This window comes from Prionailurus bengalensis, chromosome A3 (genome assembly GCF_016509475.1).
Source record: "Prionailurus bengalensis isolate Pbe53 chromosome A3, Fcat_Pben_1.1_paternal_pri, whole genome shotgun sequence".
NCBI lineage: Eukaryota > Metazoa > Chordata > Mammalia > Carnivora > Felidae > Prionailurus > Prionailurus bengalensis.
This window is the reverse complement of record NC_057354.1, coordinates 63,408,098-63,421,034: the sequence shown is the minus strand read 5'-3', so window position 1 is coordinate 63,421,034 and position 12,937 is coordinate 63,408,098. Positions and strand designations below refer to the sequence as shown.

At 41.5% G+C, this 12,937-nt stretch overlaps 1 protein-coding gene across 3 annotated transcripts in view; it reads right to left on the bottom strand.

The window, feature by feature from the left end:
- PLEKHH2 (pleckstrin homology, MyTH4 and FERM domain containing H2) overlaps positions 1–7,017 on the bottom strand; it is a 115,617-nt gene extending 108,600 nt beyond the window's left edge. For all 3 annotated transcript variants that reach the window (XR_006300938.1, XM_043603280.1, XM_043603279.1), the window contains exon 1: positions 6,893–7,017. The gene's annotated coding sequence lies outside the window, so the exon portion shown is untranslated. The remainder of the gene's footprint in view (positions 1–6,892) is intronic.
- Positions 7,018–12,937: the final 5,920 nt, after the last annotated feature.

Here is a 12,937-nt window from a genome sequence, read left to right as displayed (position 1 = left end):
CCTGTATACATATTCACGTTACCATCTAATGATGTCATCCACATACAAATTTTTGAATTCTAAGACAAATTCCATAACTGGTTATATAGCTCATGGAAGAAACTTAGTGGGAGACAGAGGTCAGGGTTGGAGGCCCAGTGTGTTATTCAGTCTTTTTATATAACATATCCTTTCCGTGTCTCAGATTATCCAATCTAGAAAAAGCAGGACACTGATAGTAACAAACCATTGTTCTTCATGAGTACGTTGTGAGGAACAAATTAAATACTGTTATTTTTAATAGCACTATGGACAGTAGAATAGCACCATCTGAACACAGAGAAGTAGTATTATTTTAGCTCTGCCCAATAGATAAAACATTGTTTTAATCTTCCAGCTCAAAATTTTACCCCACTCCTAGGTTTACAGAACTATCACAATTTGATTCAATTGGTACCATGATAGTTTCTTAGGTTTAAGAAACTTCATTACCAGTGCTACAATTATAAGTTAGATTTACATTACAATTATTACTTATCATCATCCTAAAATCTAAAATCTAAATCTAAATCCTAGATCTAAAATCTCTTTTAAGCCAAAAATCCTTTGGCATATTTAACCAGGCAAAGTATTATGACCTTGGATACATTTGTATAATATTTTTTTTTTTTTGGTCCAAGAAGAGAAAAGACATAAATATGAATTTGTAATCACCTACATTAAGTACATCTGGAATCAGTGTTTCCCATAATACTAGCTTTCCTTTGGGGAGATGAATCCCAGGGAGAAGCACTGCACTCCACCAAGGGAACTGGTCTAGAAATTTTGAAGTGCAAAAAAACGACTCATTTTTTCTGGTTCTGAGATTCATAAACAATGTTTTAAATGTTAATGTTTCACCAGGTCATTTGAATAAATGGCCTGATGATATATTTCTGAATTGCCCTTGCTATGAAGAGATGAAATCTGTATTAGGAATGGATCTCCTCAAGGAGCCAAGCCCTGGTCTCGGCATATACGTGAGAGCAAAACTCTCAGAACCCCAGGATAGATCTGCAGTTGAAGTGTACTATTCCTTCGTTTTCTAAAAATATGTCTCCCTCACATATTATCCAAGTTGATTTTCTCACTATTGAGTGTAATACAACACTTCCTCATCCTACACCAGTTTTTTAAAACTTTGTGTTGCTAAAAACCCGCAGAAGACTATTTTCCTAGTATAAATATTGTTTTATGCTTAAACCAATTTTCATATTCATACTGACATTATCATTCAATAACTTAGAAATAAATAAAAGCAAAGTTGCTCTACAAAGGCTACAACTTTATTGAGCACCCCAACCATCTCAAAGCCTCCAGATGCTCCTAAGTTCTGGCCATAATTTAAGGGAAACTTATAATTGTAAAACTGGACATCATTCTCTTTTAATTTCTTTGTTTGTATAGAAGCCTCATACCATTGTTGTCTGTTTTTTCCCAAGGATATTAGCCTTGTTAATGACACTTATCACCCACATTAGCATTTACTGTCAATGATTTACGAGTAGACCATGCACTTTGTCAGTCGCAAGCTTTTTCTCAATTCTGCTACTTCAGTTCTTTCCTCCTTAGCTTTAGAATGGACAAGGAAAAAAACATATGGACTAAAAATTATAAAATAAAAAGCTGTCCTGAAACAAACACTGTTAAGTCTTGAATCACTTGTACCTTGCAGAGAAATGTAGAAACATTGTTAAGCAAGAAGAGTCTAATTCATGCTGGTAAGTTTCCCTACAATTAAAATAACTTGTGTATGTTCTACTGAAAATTTCTAGTTTTAAAAATAGCATAAAGGCAAAAAAAAAAAATAATAACCTAAAGGCAGATATTTTTCAACAGATAAAAATCAATCAATACAGTGAACCATATTAATAGACTAACAGACCAAAACCACATGATCATTTCAATCAATGTAGGAAAAAAAATCTGACAAAATTCAACACCCTTTCATAATAAAAACATTCAATAAGCTAGCAATAGAAGGGAACTTCTTCAGCCTGATAAAAAGCACTTAGGAAAAGCCCACAGCTAACATCATACTTAATAATAAATGACTGATCTGCAGAAGACCAGAAATAATACAAGGATGTCTGCTTTGCCACTTCTGTTCAACACTGTACTAGCAGTTCTAGTCAGGGCCAGAAAATAAAATAAAAAGAATCCAGTTTGAAAACTAAACCTAGGCACACCTGGGTGGCTCAGACAGTTAAGCATCCAACTCTTGGTTTCATCTTGGGTCATGATCTCTTGGTTTGTGAGTTTGAACCCTGCATCGGGCTCCGTGCTGATGGCATGGGGCCTGCTTGGGATTCTCTCTCTCTCACTCTCTCTCTCTCTCTCTCTCTCTGCACCTCCCCTACTCATGCTCTCTCTCTCTTTCTCTCATGCTTTCTCTCTCTCTCGAAATAAATAAACTTGAAAAAAAAAAAAAGAAAACCAAATCTCTATTTTCAGATGTCATGATCTTGCATACAGAAAATTCTAAGGAATTCACAAAAAATCTATTAGAACTACTTGAGTTCAGCAAGGTTTCAGGAAACCAGATCAATATACAATCAACCATATCAATTGTTTTTCTACACATTAGCAAAAAAAAAAAATCAAAAATGAAATCAAGAATATATTCTATGTACAATAGCATCAAAAGAACTAAACACTTAGGAATAAATTTAACAAAAGAAGTGCAAAACTTGCACTCTGAAAACCACAAAACAACACTGAGAGAAATTAAACCTAAATAAATGAAAGACATCTCATGTTCATGGATTAGAAGACTTAATATTGTGAAGATGCCAATACTTGCAAATGGATACATACATTCAATTCAATCCCTCTCAAAATCCCAACTGCATTTTTGGGCAAAAATGGCAATCTGATCCTAAATTCATATGGAAATTCAAGGGATCCAGAATAGCCAAAAAAATCTTTAGAAGTTGTAGGACTCCTATGTCTCAATTTCAAAAATTACTACAAAGTTTCTGTAGTCAAAACTGTATGGTATTGCCATAAAGACAGACATATGATCAGTGGAATAAAATTAAGAGTCCAGAAATAAAACCTCAAATTTATAGTTAACTGATTTTTTTTTTAATTTGAAAGAAAAAGAGAATGTGAGTGGGGGAGAGGGGCAGTGAGGGAGAGAGAGAGAGAGAGAGAGGAGAGAATTCCCAAACAGGCTCCGACTCAGCACGGAGCCGGATGCAGGGTTTGATTCTACAACCCTGGGATCATGACCTGAGCCAAAATCAAGAGTCAGATGCTCAAAACCAACTGAGCCACCCAGGTACCCCTATAGTCAACTGATTTTTGACAAGGGTACCAAAATCGTTCAATGGGGAAAGAAGAGTCTTTCAACAATGGTGCTAGACAACTGGATATCCACATGCAAAAGAATGAATTTGGACCCCTCCATCACAACATATACAAAAAGTAACTCAAAATGGATCAAAGACCTAATTGTAAGAGCCAATGCTCTAAAACTCTTAGAACAAAAGATAGGCATAAATCTTGTGACCTTAAATTAGTCAAGTTTCTTTGAGTTGACATCTAAAACATGAGTAATCAAAAAGAAAATAGATAAATTTGACTTAATCAACATTAAAAACTTTTATTTCAAAGGACACCATCAAGAAAGTGGAAAGATAAGCCACAGAAGGAAGAAAAATATTTGCGAATCATGTATATCGAACACTTTTATCCAGAATATATAAAGAACTCTTACAACTCAACAATACAAAACACAACAATTGAAAAGTAGGCAAAGGATCTAAATAGACAGTTCTCTAAAGAAGGTATACAAATGGCCAAAAAGCCATGAAAAGATGTTCAACATCATTAGCTATAAGTGAAAATGCAAATTAAAATCATGACAACCACTGCATACCAAACAGGATGTTTAAAATAATAAAGCCATAATAACAAGTGTGAGTGAGGATGTGAGAAATTAGAACCCTCATACTTTGCTATTGGGAATGTAAAAATGGTATAGCTGCTTTGGAAAATAGTTTAACAGTTCCTCAAAAGTTTTAACATAAAGTTACCATATGAGCCAGCAACTCCAATGCTAACTAACTATATACCCGAGAGAACTGAATACATAAGTTCACACCAAAACTTATACACAAATGTTCACAGCAGCATTATTCAAATAGTCGAAAAGTGGATACAATCCAAGTGTCCATCATCAGAGGAATGGATAAACAAAATGTGGTATATCTGTACAAAGGAATATTATGCAGCCACAAAAAAGGAATAAAGTACTAATACATGCTGTGACAATTATCCTAGATGCCAAGTGAAAGAAGCCTGGATAAAAGGCCACATATTGTATGATTCCATTTACACAAAACAGGTAAATCCAAAGAGACAGAAAGTAAGTTAGTGGTTGCCAAAGGCTGTGAAGAAAGGGCAATGGTGATCAACAGCTAATAGTTTGGGGTTTCTTTTTTGAATGATCAAAATTATTCTAGAATTAGTGCTGATAGTTGCACAACCTTGTGAATATACTAAAAGTCGCTGATATGTACACTTTAAAGGAGTAAATTTTATGGTTCACTAATTATACTTCAATTTTAAAAAGAGCAATTATTTACAAATGAGTAAAGAAAAATAACAGTTTTATAGAGCTGTTGAATCACAATGTTGTACACCTGAAACTAATGTAACATTGTGTCAACTTTATTCAAATAAAAGTAAATAAAAATTTTAACAAGAAGTAATGCAGATACAAATATTCTTATTACACATTTGCACAATTGTTCCCCATACATTTGTTGTCTTTTAAAACTTGTTTGTTTTTTTTTTTTTTTCAACATTTATTTATTTTTGGGACAGAGAGAGACAGAGCATGAACGGGGGAGGGGCAGAGAGAGAGGGAGACACAGAATCGGAAACAGGCTCCAGGCTCTGAGCCATCAGCCCAGAGCCTGACGCGGGGCTCGAACTCACAGACGGCGAGATCGTGACCTGGCTGAAGTCGGACGCTTAACCGACTGCGCCACCCAGGCGCCCCTGTTTTGTACTTTAGAAAGATCTTCCCCACTCCAAAATTAAAGAATAAAAATGATTTTTTAAAAAGTAACAATTTGTGTGGATGTATATTAACTCAACATTTACAAATTTAATGATCCATTGTTTGTAGTTATCCCTGCCAAGAATTCTACGGTTAACTCAAATAATTTAGAGGTAAATGCTAACTAACCTCAAATATGACAAGTTCATACATATATCTTACCCAAGACTACTTTGCTATGAAAATGACATGATAAATAAATTCCAAATTAAACATACCTACTTATGTCTTTAGTTATGCTAATTACATATTTTACAACGAAGTAGCAGAACCTTAATAATATTACTGAATTGGCATCTAATGTCTACATTCCCTACTAATAGGATCATAATTAAAAAAAATTCAAAACTACAGATTGGCTGGCTAATGGTCCACCAAGAGGTCTAGACACCTGATTTCCTCATTTCATTCTGTAATTTCAGTTAGTATAAAGTATAAAGTAACTGTTGTGTTAATGTACCATCTTGAGTAAAGATTCGAACTTTGAACAACATCCACCATTCTTTTCCATTACCATTGATTTTATAGAACTGTACAGCTTTGGGAGGTATAACCACTTGCTAAATAAATAACATTTCTAGATTTTGAATTTTAAAGTAACCTATCTTCACTGCGGTGCACGGGAAAAAAATCTTGGTTTTCCAAAAGCCACCCCCCACCCCCATGACTTTTGGAAATATTTACTGACACAAAATAAACTGTTTACAATTATGGAGTGAATCCTCTTTTCTCCGAATCTCTGACTTCCTGTTTCTCTTCCAAATCCCAAAAGAGAAAGAAAAAAAAAAAAGAATTCATCTATTGAGGCTTATCCTGATGAAGCTCAGGGTTAGCCACTCACATTCTTTAATTCGCTCCTCTTAAGGGAAGGCTTAACTTGGCCAGGTAACTATTTCTCTTCCAAAGCAGAAAGGATGTCTTTCTTGACCACACTGAGGCTTGCCTTGTTTAAGAAGGCTCCTGACCACCAACCAGCCCCACTTGGGCTACGCCTGCCCATCGCTGGCCCTGCCAGGAGCAGCCGTGCTCCCCACCCCACAGCTCCTCGGGGACCCACGCGGCGGTGCGGTGGAGGCTTGCGACGGGCATTTTCACAAAGAGAGCAGTGACCTGCAGGTAGCACAGCACCAGAGCTCTGACGCGTGAATAGTTCAACTCGCTCTTTCCACAGAGTTTCGCACATCAAAATCGAGGGCTCGGATGTTCCGTCTTTTAAAAAGTGGTCTAATAACTTCAGGGCCAGCGCCGTTTCGTAGTAGGTCACCTAAGGGCACTTTGACATTCCGGCAACTCGAGGGGCAGAAAATGGTTCTTGCAACTTTTGGGAAGTTTCACCCAAGAGATCACAGCGCGGCACCCAGGAAGCCGAGGCCGAGCCGCAGCATCCCTAGCTGCTCGGGCCCCTGGGGCGGGGACGCGGGGGCGCCGGCTGCACACCCCCCCCCCCCCAGAACCGCCCCCGCCGCGCCACACACCCAGCCCCGCGTTTTCAAACAAAATGTCACGGGAGACCAGGGGGCGAGGAGCCGCCGGCCACCGACCTCGGCCGAGACCCCAGTCCTGGAGGCAGCGAGGGGGCGATGCCGAGTGGCGGGGCTGCGGCGGCAGGCGCGGGGGCGAGTCCCGCTCCATCCTGCTCCAGCCGGCTCCACCGCCCTGGTCCCCGCCCGCCGGCTCTGCCCGCCGCCCCCAACCGCCGCCCGGCAAGCCCCCCGGGACGGCGCGCTCACGAGGGGGCGGGGATCCCGGGCATCCGAGCCGCTGGGCTCGCCTCTCAGCTCCGGGCCCTCTCCATCTGCCTACCTCTGCTGCGGGACCCTGACTGCAGTGCCCGAAGTCTTGGCCGCGCCTGGCGCGGGGCTGCCGGGACTCTCCGCGGGTGCCCGCCTCGCTCCAAGCCTGGAGAGGGCCGGGGCAGGGCACCGCCTTCTCCTAGGACTGGAGGCCAGAGTAGCCAATCGGATGCGCAGCCGGCCGCCTGACGTCACTTGAGGGTGTGGCTACGACTTTGACTCCTCCTAGGCCCTACCTCTGGAGGGAGTTGTATCCTATTCTGTCTGCCCCTAGTTTTCAACATACCTACGGCTCAGAGGTTGTCACCTCCGGTCCATCCTCCCTACCTCGGCTCAGCATCCACCGGTTTGGTCTCCCAGCCTGAAGTCTCTCCTCTTGCCAATTCGTCCTTCGCCCTCTTGCCAGGTTGCCTGTCCTCAAGTGCACTTTTGAGGTACACCCTGCCAAAGACCTTCGTTGACTTTCTTTCGCTTAAATTATCAAGAACAGACTTCCCAGGCCAGTATTCGAGGCCTACAACGTACTTTTTCAGGTTTATTTTTCACAACTGCCCTTCACACCAGAGTCTTGCTGTGCAATTCCCCCGCCCCAGGGAAGTCCATTTGGAAAGTTCACCTACTATTTCCTACGTCCCCTTTAAAAGTTCCAACTGTTCTCTAAGACACAGCTCAGATTATCTTCTCCACATAACCATGACTGTTACTCCTAGCAATAATCCCTTCTCTTGTTTCTGTTCCCTGAGCATTTAGGTTTTTACTCCCCTTGGCACTTAGCTCATTCTGCCTTAGGTACCTCTCCTTATCTCTCCATTAGACTGTGAGCTCTTTGAAAGAAGGATTCATTTTCTTCCTTTTTGCAGCCTCCTCCGCACCCAGCACAGAGCATTGGGTAAGAAGATGAGTGATAATTTTAATCTAATTGGATTTTACATCCCAAGATGGGGTCTGGCAAGGACAATCTCAAGGGGGAAAATTAGAATACTAAATACCATGGGTAATCCTTCTGCAGGTCATAAAGCGAGGTGAGACAAATTACTCTCTTTGGTTCACAGCTGGCCAATTAAGAATGTCAGAGGGCTTTTTCCATTACCATCTTTTTTTTTTTTTAAATCTTATCTCACCTTATATAGAAAATGCATAAGAGATAAAGATTTACAAACTTCCTTAGAGGGAAAGCAATAAGTGAGTACAACTAAAAGGCCAGTGAGCAAGTATCAAACTTCCATATTTCTTCCAGATGAGCACTAATTTTGGACTGGATCCCAGACTACCCCCACACATCAAATTCCTTTTGCCTTCTGTGGGAGCTGATGATGCATATCACATGAAAAATTGTCTCCAAACAGTTTTGGCCAACAAACAGGCTGGACTGGGCTCATGTTACAGAGCATGCAGGAGTTAAATAAACAGAGTTTAAGTAACTTGCATAATTTAACGCAGCAAGTCAGTAGAGACCAAAGAACTAAGTGCGAGAGAAAGAATGCCAAAATAGAATCACTTCCGTTTGTGAGTCAGAATACTAAACAGACTAAGAGAGCTCAGTGAATAAAGTCACTCATGAAAAGAAGCTTTCTACACATGGCTGCCACCCTTGTAAATTTCAGCCAACATTTACTTACTGTCACCTTTTTCTAGAAACATGACTGAATTTGTTTGGCTATGGTGAATACAGTGGAATGGCATCCGGTTTCTGGACGTGCTAAGAAAAATACATGGTACAATGGAATATTATTTAGCAACAAAAAGAAATAGGGTGTTTATAAATGATACAGCATAGATAAATTTTGAATATATTATGCTGGGGTGCCAGGGTGGCTCAGTCGGTTGAGTGTTGAGCTCCTGATTTTGACTCAGGTCATGATCCCAGGGTCATGGCAGTGAGCCCCGCATCAGGCTCTGTGTTGAACATAAAAAGTGTTTGAGATTCTCTCTCTCTCCCTCTTCCTCTCTCTCTTTCCCCCCTCCTACTCCTCTCGCCTGCTCACACACACACTCTCTGTCTCTGAAATAAAAAAGAAAAAAAGAAAGAAAATATTATGCTAAGTGAAAGAAGCCAGTCACAAAAAGTCACATTTTAGGTGATCTTATTTACATGAAATGTCCAGAATTGACAAATTTATAGAGCCAGGAAGTAGATTAGTGGTTGTGAGGGGCTGGGGAGGATGGGAGTGATGGCTAAAGGCAGAAGGGTTTCTTTGAGGAAATGAAAATATTTTAAAACTTGTGGTGATGATTGTACAACTCTATGAATATGCTAGAGGCCATTGATAGGTACAGTTTAAATGAGTGAATCGTATGCTATGTGAATTAAATCTCAATAAAGCTGTTCTATAAAAGAAAAATACATGTTGAATTTTATGGTTTTTATATTCAGTAGTGGCAGTTGGAAAACATCTCTGACCAGCCTTCCTGAATGTTCATGGCATTCTGTACCTTTGCTTCATAGTATTTACCTCATTGTAATATTATATTTATTTGTGATTATTTGATTGCCTGTTTCCTCCTACTAAACTGTAATGAGAGCAGAAACTGTGTGGTTTTCCTTTTTCTTTTTAATATTTATTTACTTTTGAGAAAGAGACATAGTGTGAGTGGAGGAGGGGCAGAGACAGAGGGAGGCATACAATCCAAAGCAGGCTCCAGACTCTGAGCTATCAGCACAGAGCCTGACCTGGGGCTCGAATTCACGAACCGAACCGTGAGATCATGACCTGAGCGGAAGTCAGAAGCTTAACTGAACAAGCCACCAGGCACCCCTGGCTTTCCTCCTTAATATCCAGCATCTATATATCCAGCATCTAGTGAATGGCATATAGTAGGTGCACAATAAATATCTGTTAAATGAATGAACAAAGGTGGTTATTAAGTACTTATAATATCCCAGGCACCATACTAGATTCTGAGGACTACAAAGATGAGCAAAATAAACGTGGTTTCTGTCTTCATAGAGTTGTGGTCCAGGGGGAGAGATGCACATTCATTAAATATTCACACAAATAAATATATAATTACAAATTGCATTCAGTATTCTAGAGGAAAAGCACAAAATGCTGTGCAACTGAATAATAAGGCGATCTGGCCTGGTCTTAGGAGTCAAGAAGGACTTCTTTGAGAGAATGACAGTTGAGCTGAGGCCTGAAGGAACTAGCCAGACAAAAACAAAAGGATAATGGGCAGAGCATCCCAGGTTGTGGGAAGCACAGGTACCAGGCCCTGTGGTGAGGAGGAGCCTGAGACACTGGAGGGACCTAATGGAGACCAGAGAGGCCAGAACACAATGAGGCACAGTGAGCAAGGAGAGAAGTAGAGGAGGAGGAGGCTGTTGAAGGAAGAAGGCCAGACCATCTGGGGCCTTGAAGAACAAGGCTTCTCAAACTTTAATGGCAATCTTGTTAAAATGCAGATTCAGATGCCAGTAGGTCTGGGATGGGAACCAAGAATCTGCATTTCTAACAAGCTCCAGGAACACACTTTGAGTAGCAAGACTGTGACTACAATTATTCCAGGAGCACAGGGAGTCCACTGAAGTGTTTTAAACAGAGACGTGACAAGACCAGATGTGACAAGAGTATGGAGGTGATTAGAAAAACACAAGTAGATTCAACGCAACCAGATGGGGAACTATTTCGGTCATTCTGGTGAGAAATGGTGGCAGCTGGGTAGCAGAGGTTATGGAAAAATGTGGCGGGTGACCAAAGCTGTTCTTTAGGAAGCTCTATCTAGCACGCAGCAAGAATAGCTAGGAGAGGGAGGAACAATTAGGAGCTAAGGGAGAGCTTCAGTGAAGATCTGAACTAGGGCACTCAGGGTGAGAATGAAGTGCAGGCCATGGTGGAATTGGAAGGCTCTGGGTGGAAGAGATAAAAATAGTAGACAGGTGACACAATGCACCTAGTGTTCTTTCAAGTGCTTTAGCAAATGTAAACTCATGACTATTTTGTAATATAGGGACCATTACTATTCCCACCTGACAGATGGGACAACTGAGGCATAGAGGTTAAATCACTGCCCTAAGGGTACACAGATATTATGTAATGGAACTGGGAATTCTGGTTTGACAGTAACCACTACTCTATACTACATCTCAACTTCTTTCAAGAAATTGAATCTACAAGGTCTAACAATTGATTTGAAGATTGGGAACATAAGGGTCTGGGAGGCTTTGTGTAACTGGGAAATGAAGGTGCCATTAACCAAAGTAGAGAAGCAAGAAGGGAGGAATTAGTTAACAGGAAGAATACGATTTGGCTTATATGTGCCAAGCACAAGCTGAGATGTCAGTGAAACGTCCAGCAGGAGAGCCAGCGGAAAATTAGTCAGGCTGAGTTGGGGAGAAAGGTCTGGGTTGGGGTATACATTTCAAGGTAAGCTGCATAGAGGGGAGAGTCTTGTGGATTGCAGAATGATTGCGGACCACACAGCCATTTGGCATACCGGAAGCGGGAACAAAGAGGTTGGAAGGAGCAAGAATAAGGGAGCTGAGTAAATACTTGGGAAGAAAGATCTTGTTCTTTCATTCGATCACACATAAAATCCAACAGAGGGAGGAGACACTGACCTCCACCTAGAATGAGCATGTGGCAGCTGGAGTAGAGAGAGAATTCAGAAATTAGAATTCCCAGCTCCTTGGGGAAATATATCAAAGACAAGGGGAAGAAGTTTGGGAAAAAGAAATCAAGCTGGTAGGAATAAATTCTCACCTGCTGACTGGAATGCAAGCCTGGACTGTAGGCTTGGACACTCCAAGCTATTTATCTGCATCCCAGGAAAGCAGCAAATTCTGGGCACCAAAGAACCTGGCCTTCCTAGTAGAGATGGATAAAGGAGATGGCTGGGCTGATGGTGTGTTCCCAGTACCCAGGTTGTAATGACCTACTCAATCCTTTGGGTCTGCAGTGGAGGCAGGACCCGCTTCAAACTCACCTTATCTCACAGGTGAGCTGGACCCCCTCTATCATAGATTGGTGTGGGGAGAAGCTCATAGGTGGGTACAGGTCAAGGCCAACACTGGTGGAGGTAAGAATTTAATGGGCATTGGTAAGACCACAGAGAAAGAATAAGTATGTACAGAGAAAAAGAAAAACACTGGGCAGAGCTTTGCAGATCACTTATTTTAAGGGCAATTGAAAGGAAGAGAAGATTGAGGGGTAGTCGGCCATGGCTTGGTCAGGACCCATGAAGCTAAAAACAAAGACACCACATGTGAGGGTCACACAGGAAGACTGTGACCCAGATAGTATAAGAGGCACCTAGGGGGCTCAGTTGGTTAAGCATCCAACTTCAGCTCAGGTCATGATCTCACAGTTCGTGAGTTCAAGCCCTACATTGGGCCATCAGGCTCTGTGCTCCTGGAACCTGCTTCAGATGCTGTGTCTCCCTCTCTCTCTCTCTGCCCCTCCCCTGCTCACGCTCTGTCTCTCTCTCTTTCTCAAAACTAAACAAACATTTAAAAAATTAAGTCATCTTCTTTGAAAAAGCATTAAATGTGAACTGATGATTTATTCTGTTTGGAGTCAGTACCTACCAGACAGAGGCAGCCATTCTGATACAGATGCATATCACAGCCAGTAACTAAAAATCTTCCCTCTCTCTTTTCATATTGCACAAAGGGTCCGTTTAAGCCAGAAGTAAAGAATGAAAAACACAGCAAAACTGACCACAACATCCCCTGACACTGACAATTAGAGAAAAGACACATTATAAGGACATTATTGTGTGCTGTGTAATAATTGTAAAATGAAAAAGGAGGGGTGCCTAGGTGGCTCAGTTGGTCTAGCGTCCCACCTGGGCTCAGGCCATAATCTCGCGGTTTGTGGGTTTGAGCCCCACGTTGGGCTCTGTGCTGACAGCTCGGAGCCTGGAGCCTGCTTCGGATTCTGTGTCTCCCTCTCTCTCTCTGCCCCTCCCCTGCTCACACACACACTCTCTCTCTCTCTCTCTCAAAAATAAAATAAACACTGGGGCACCTGGGTGGCTCAGTCAGTTAAGCATCCGACTTCAGCTCAAGTCATGATCTCGGGGTCTGTGAGTTCAAGCCCCGCATCGGGCTCTGTGC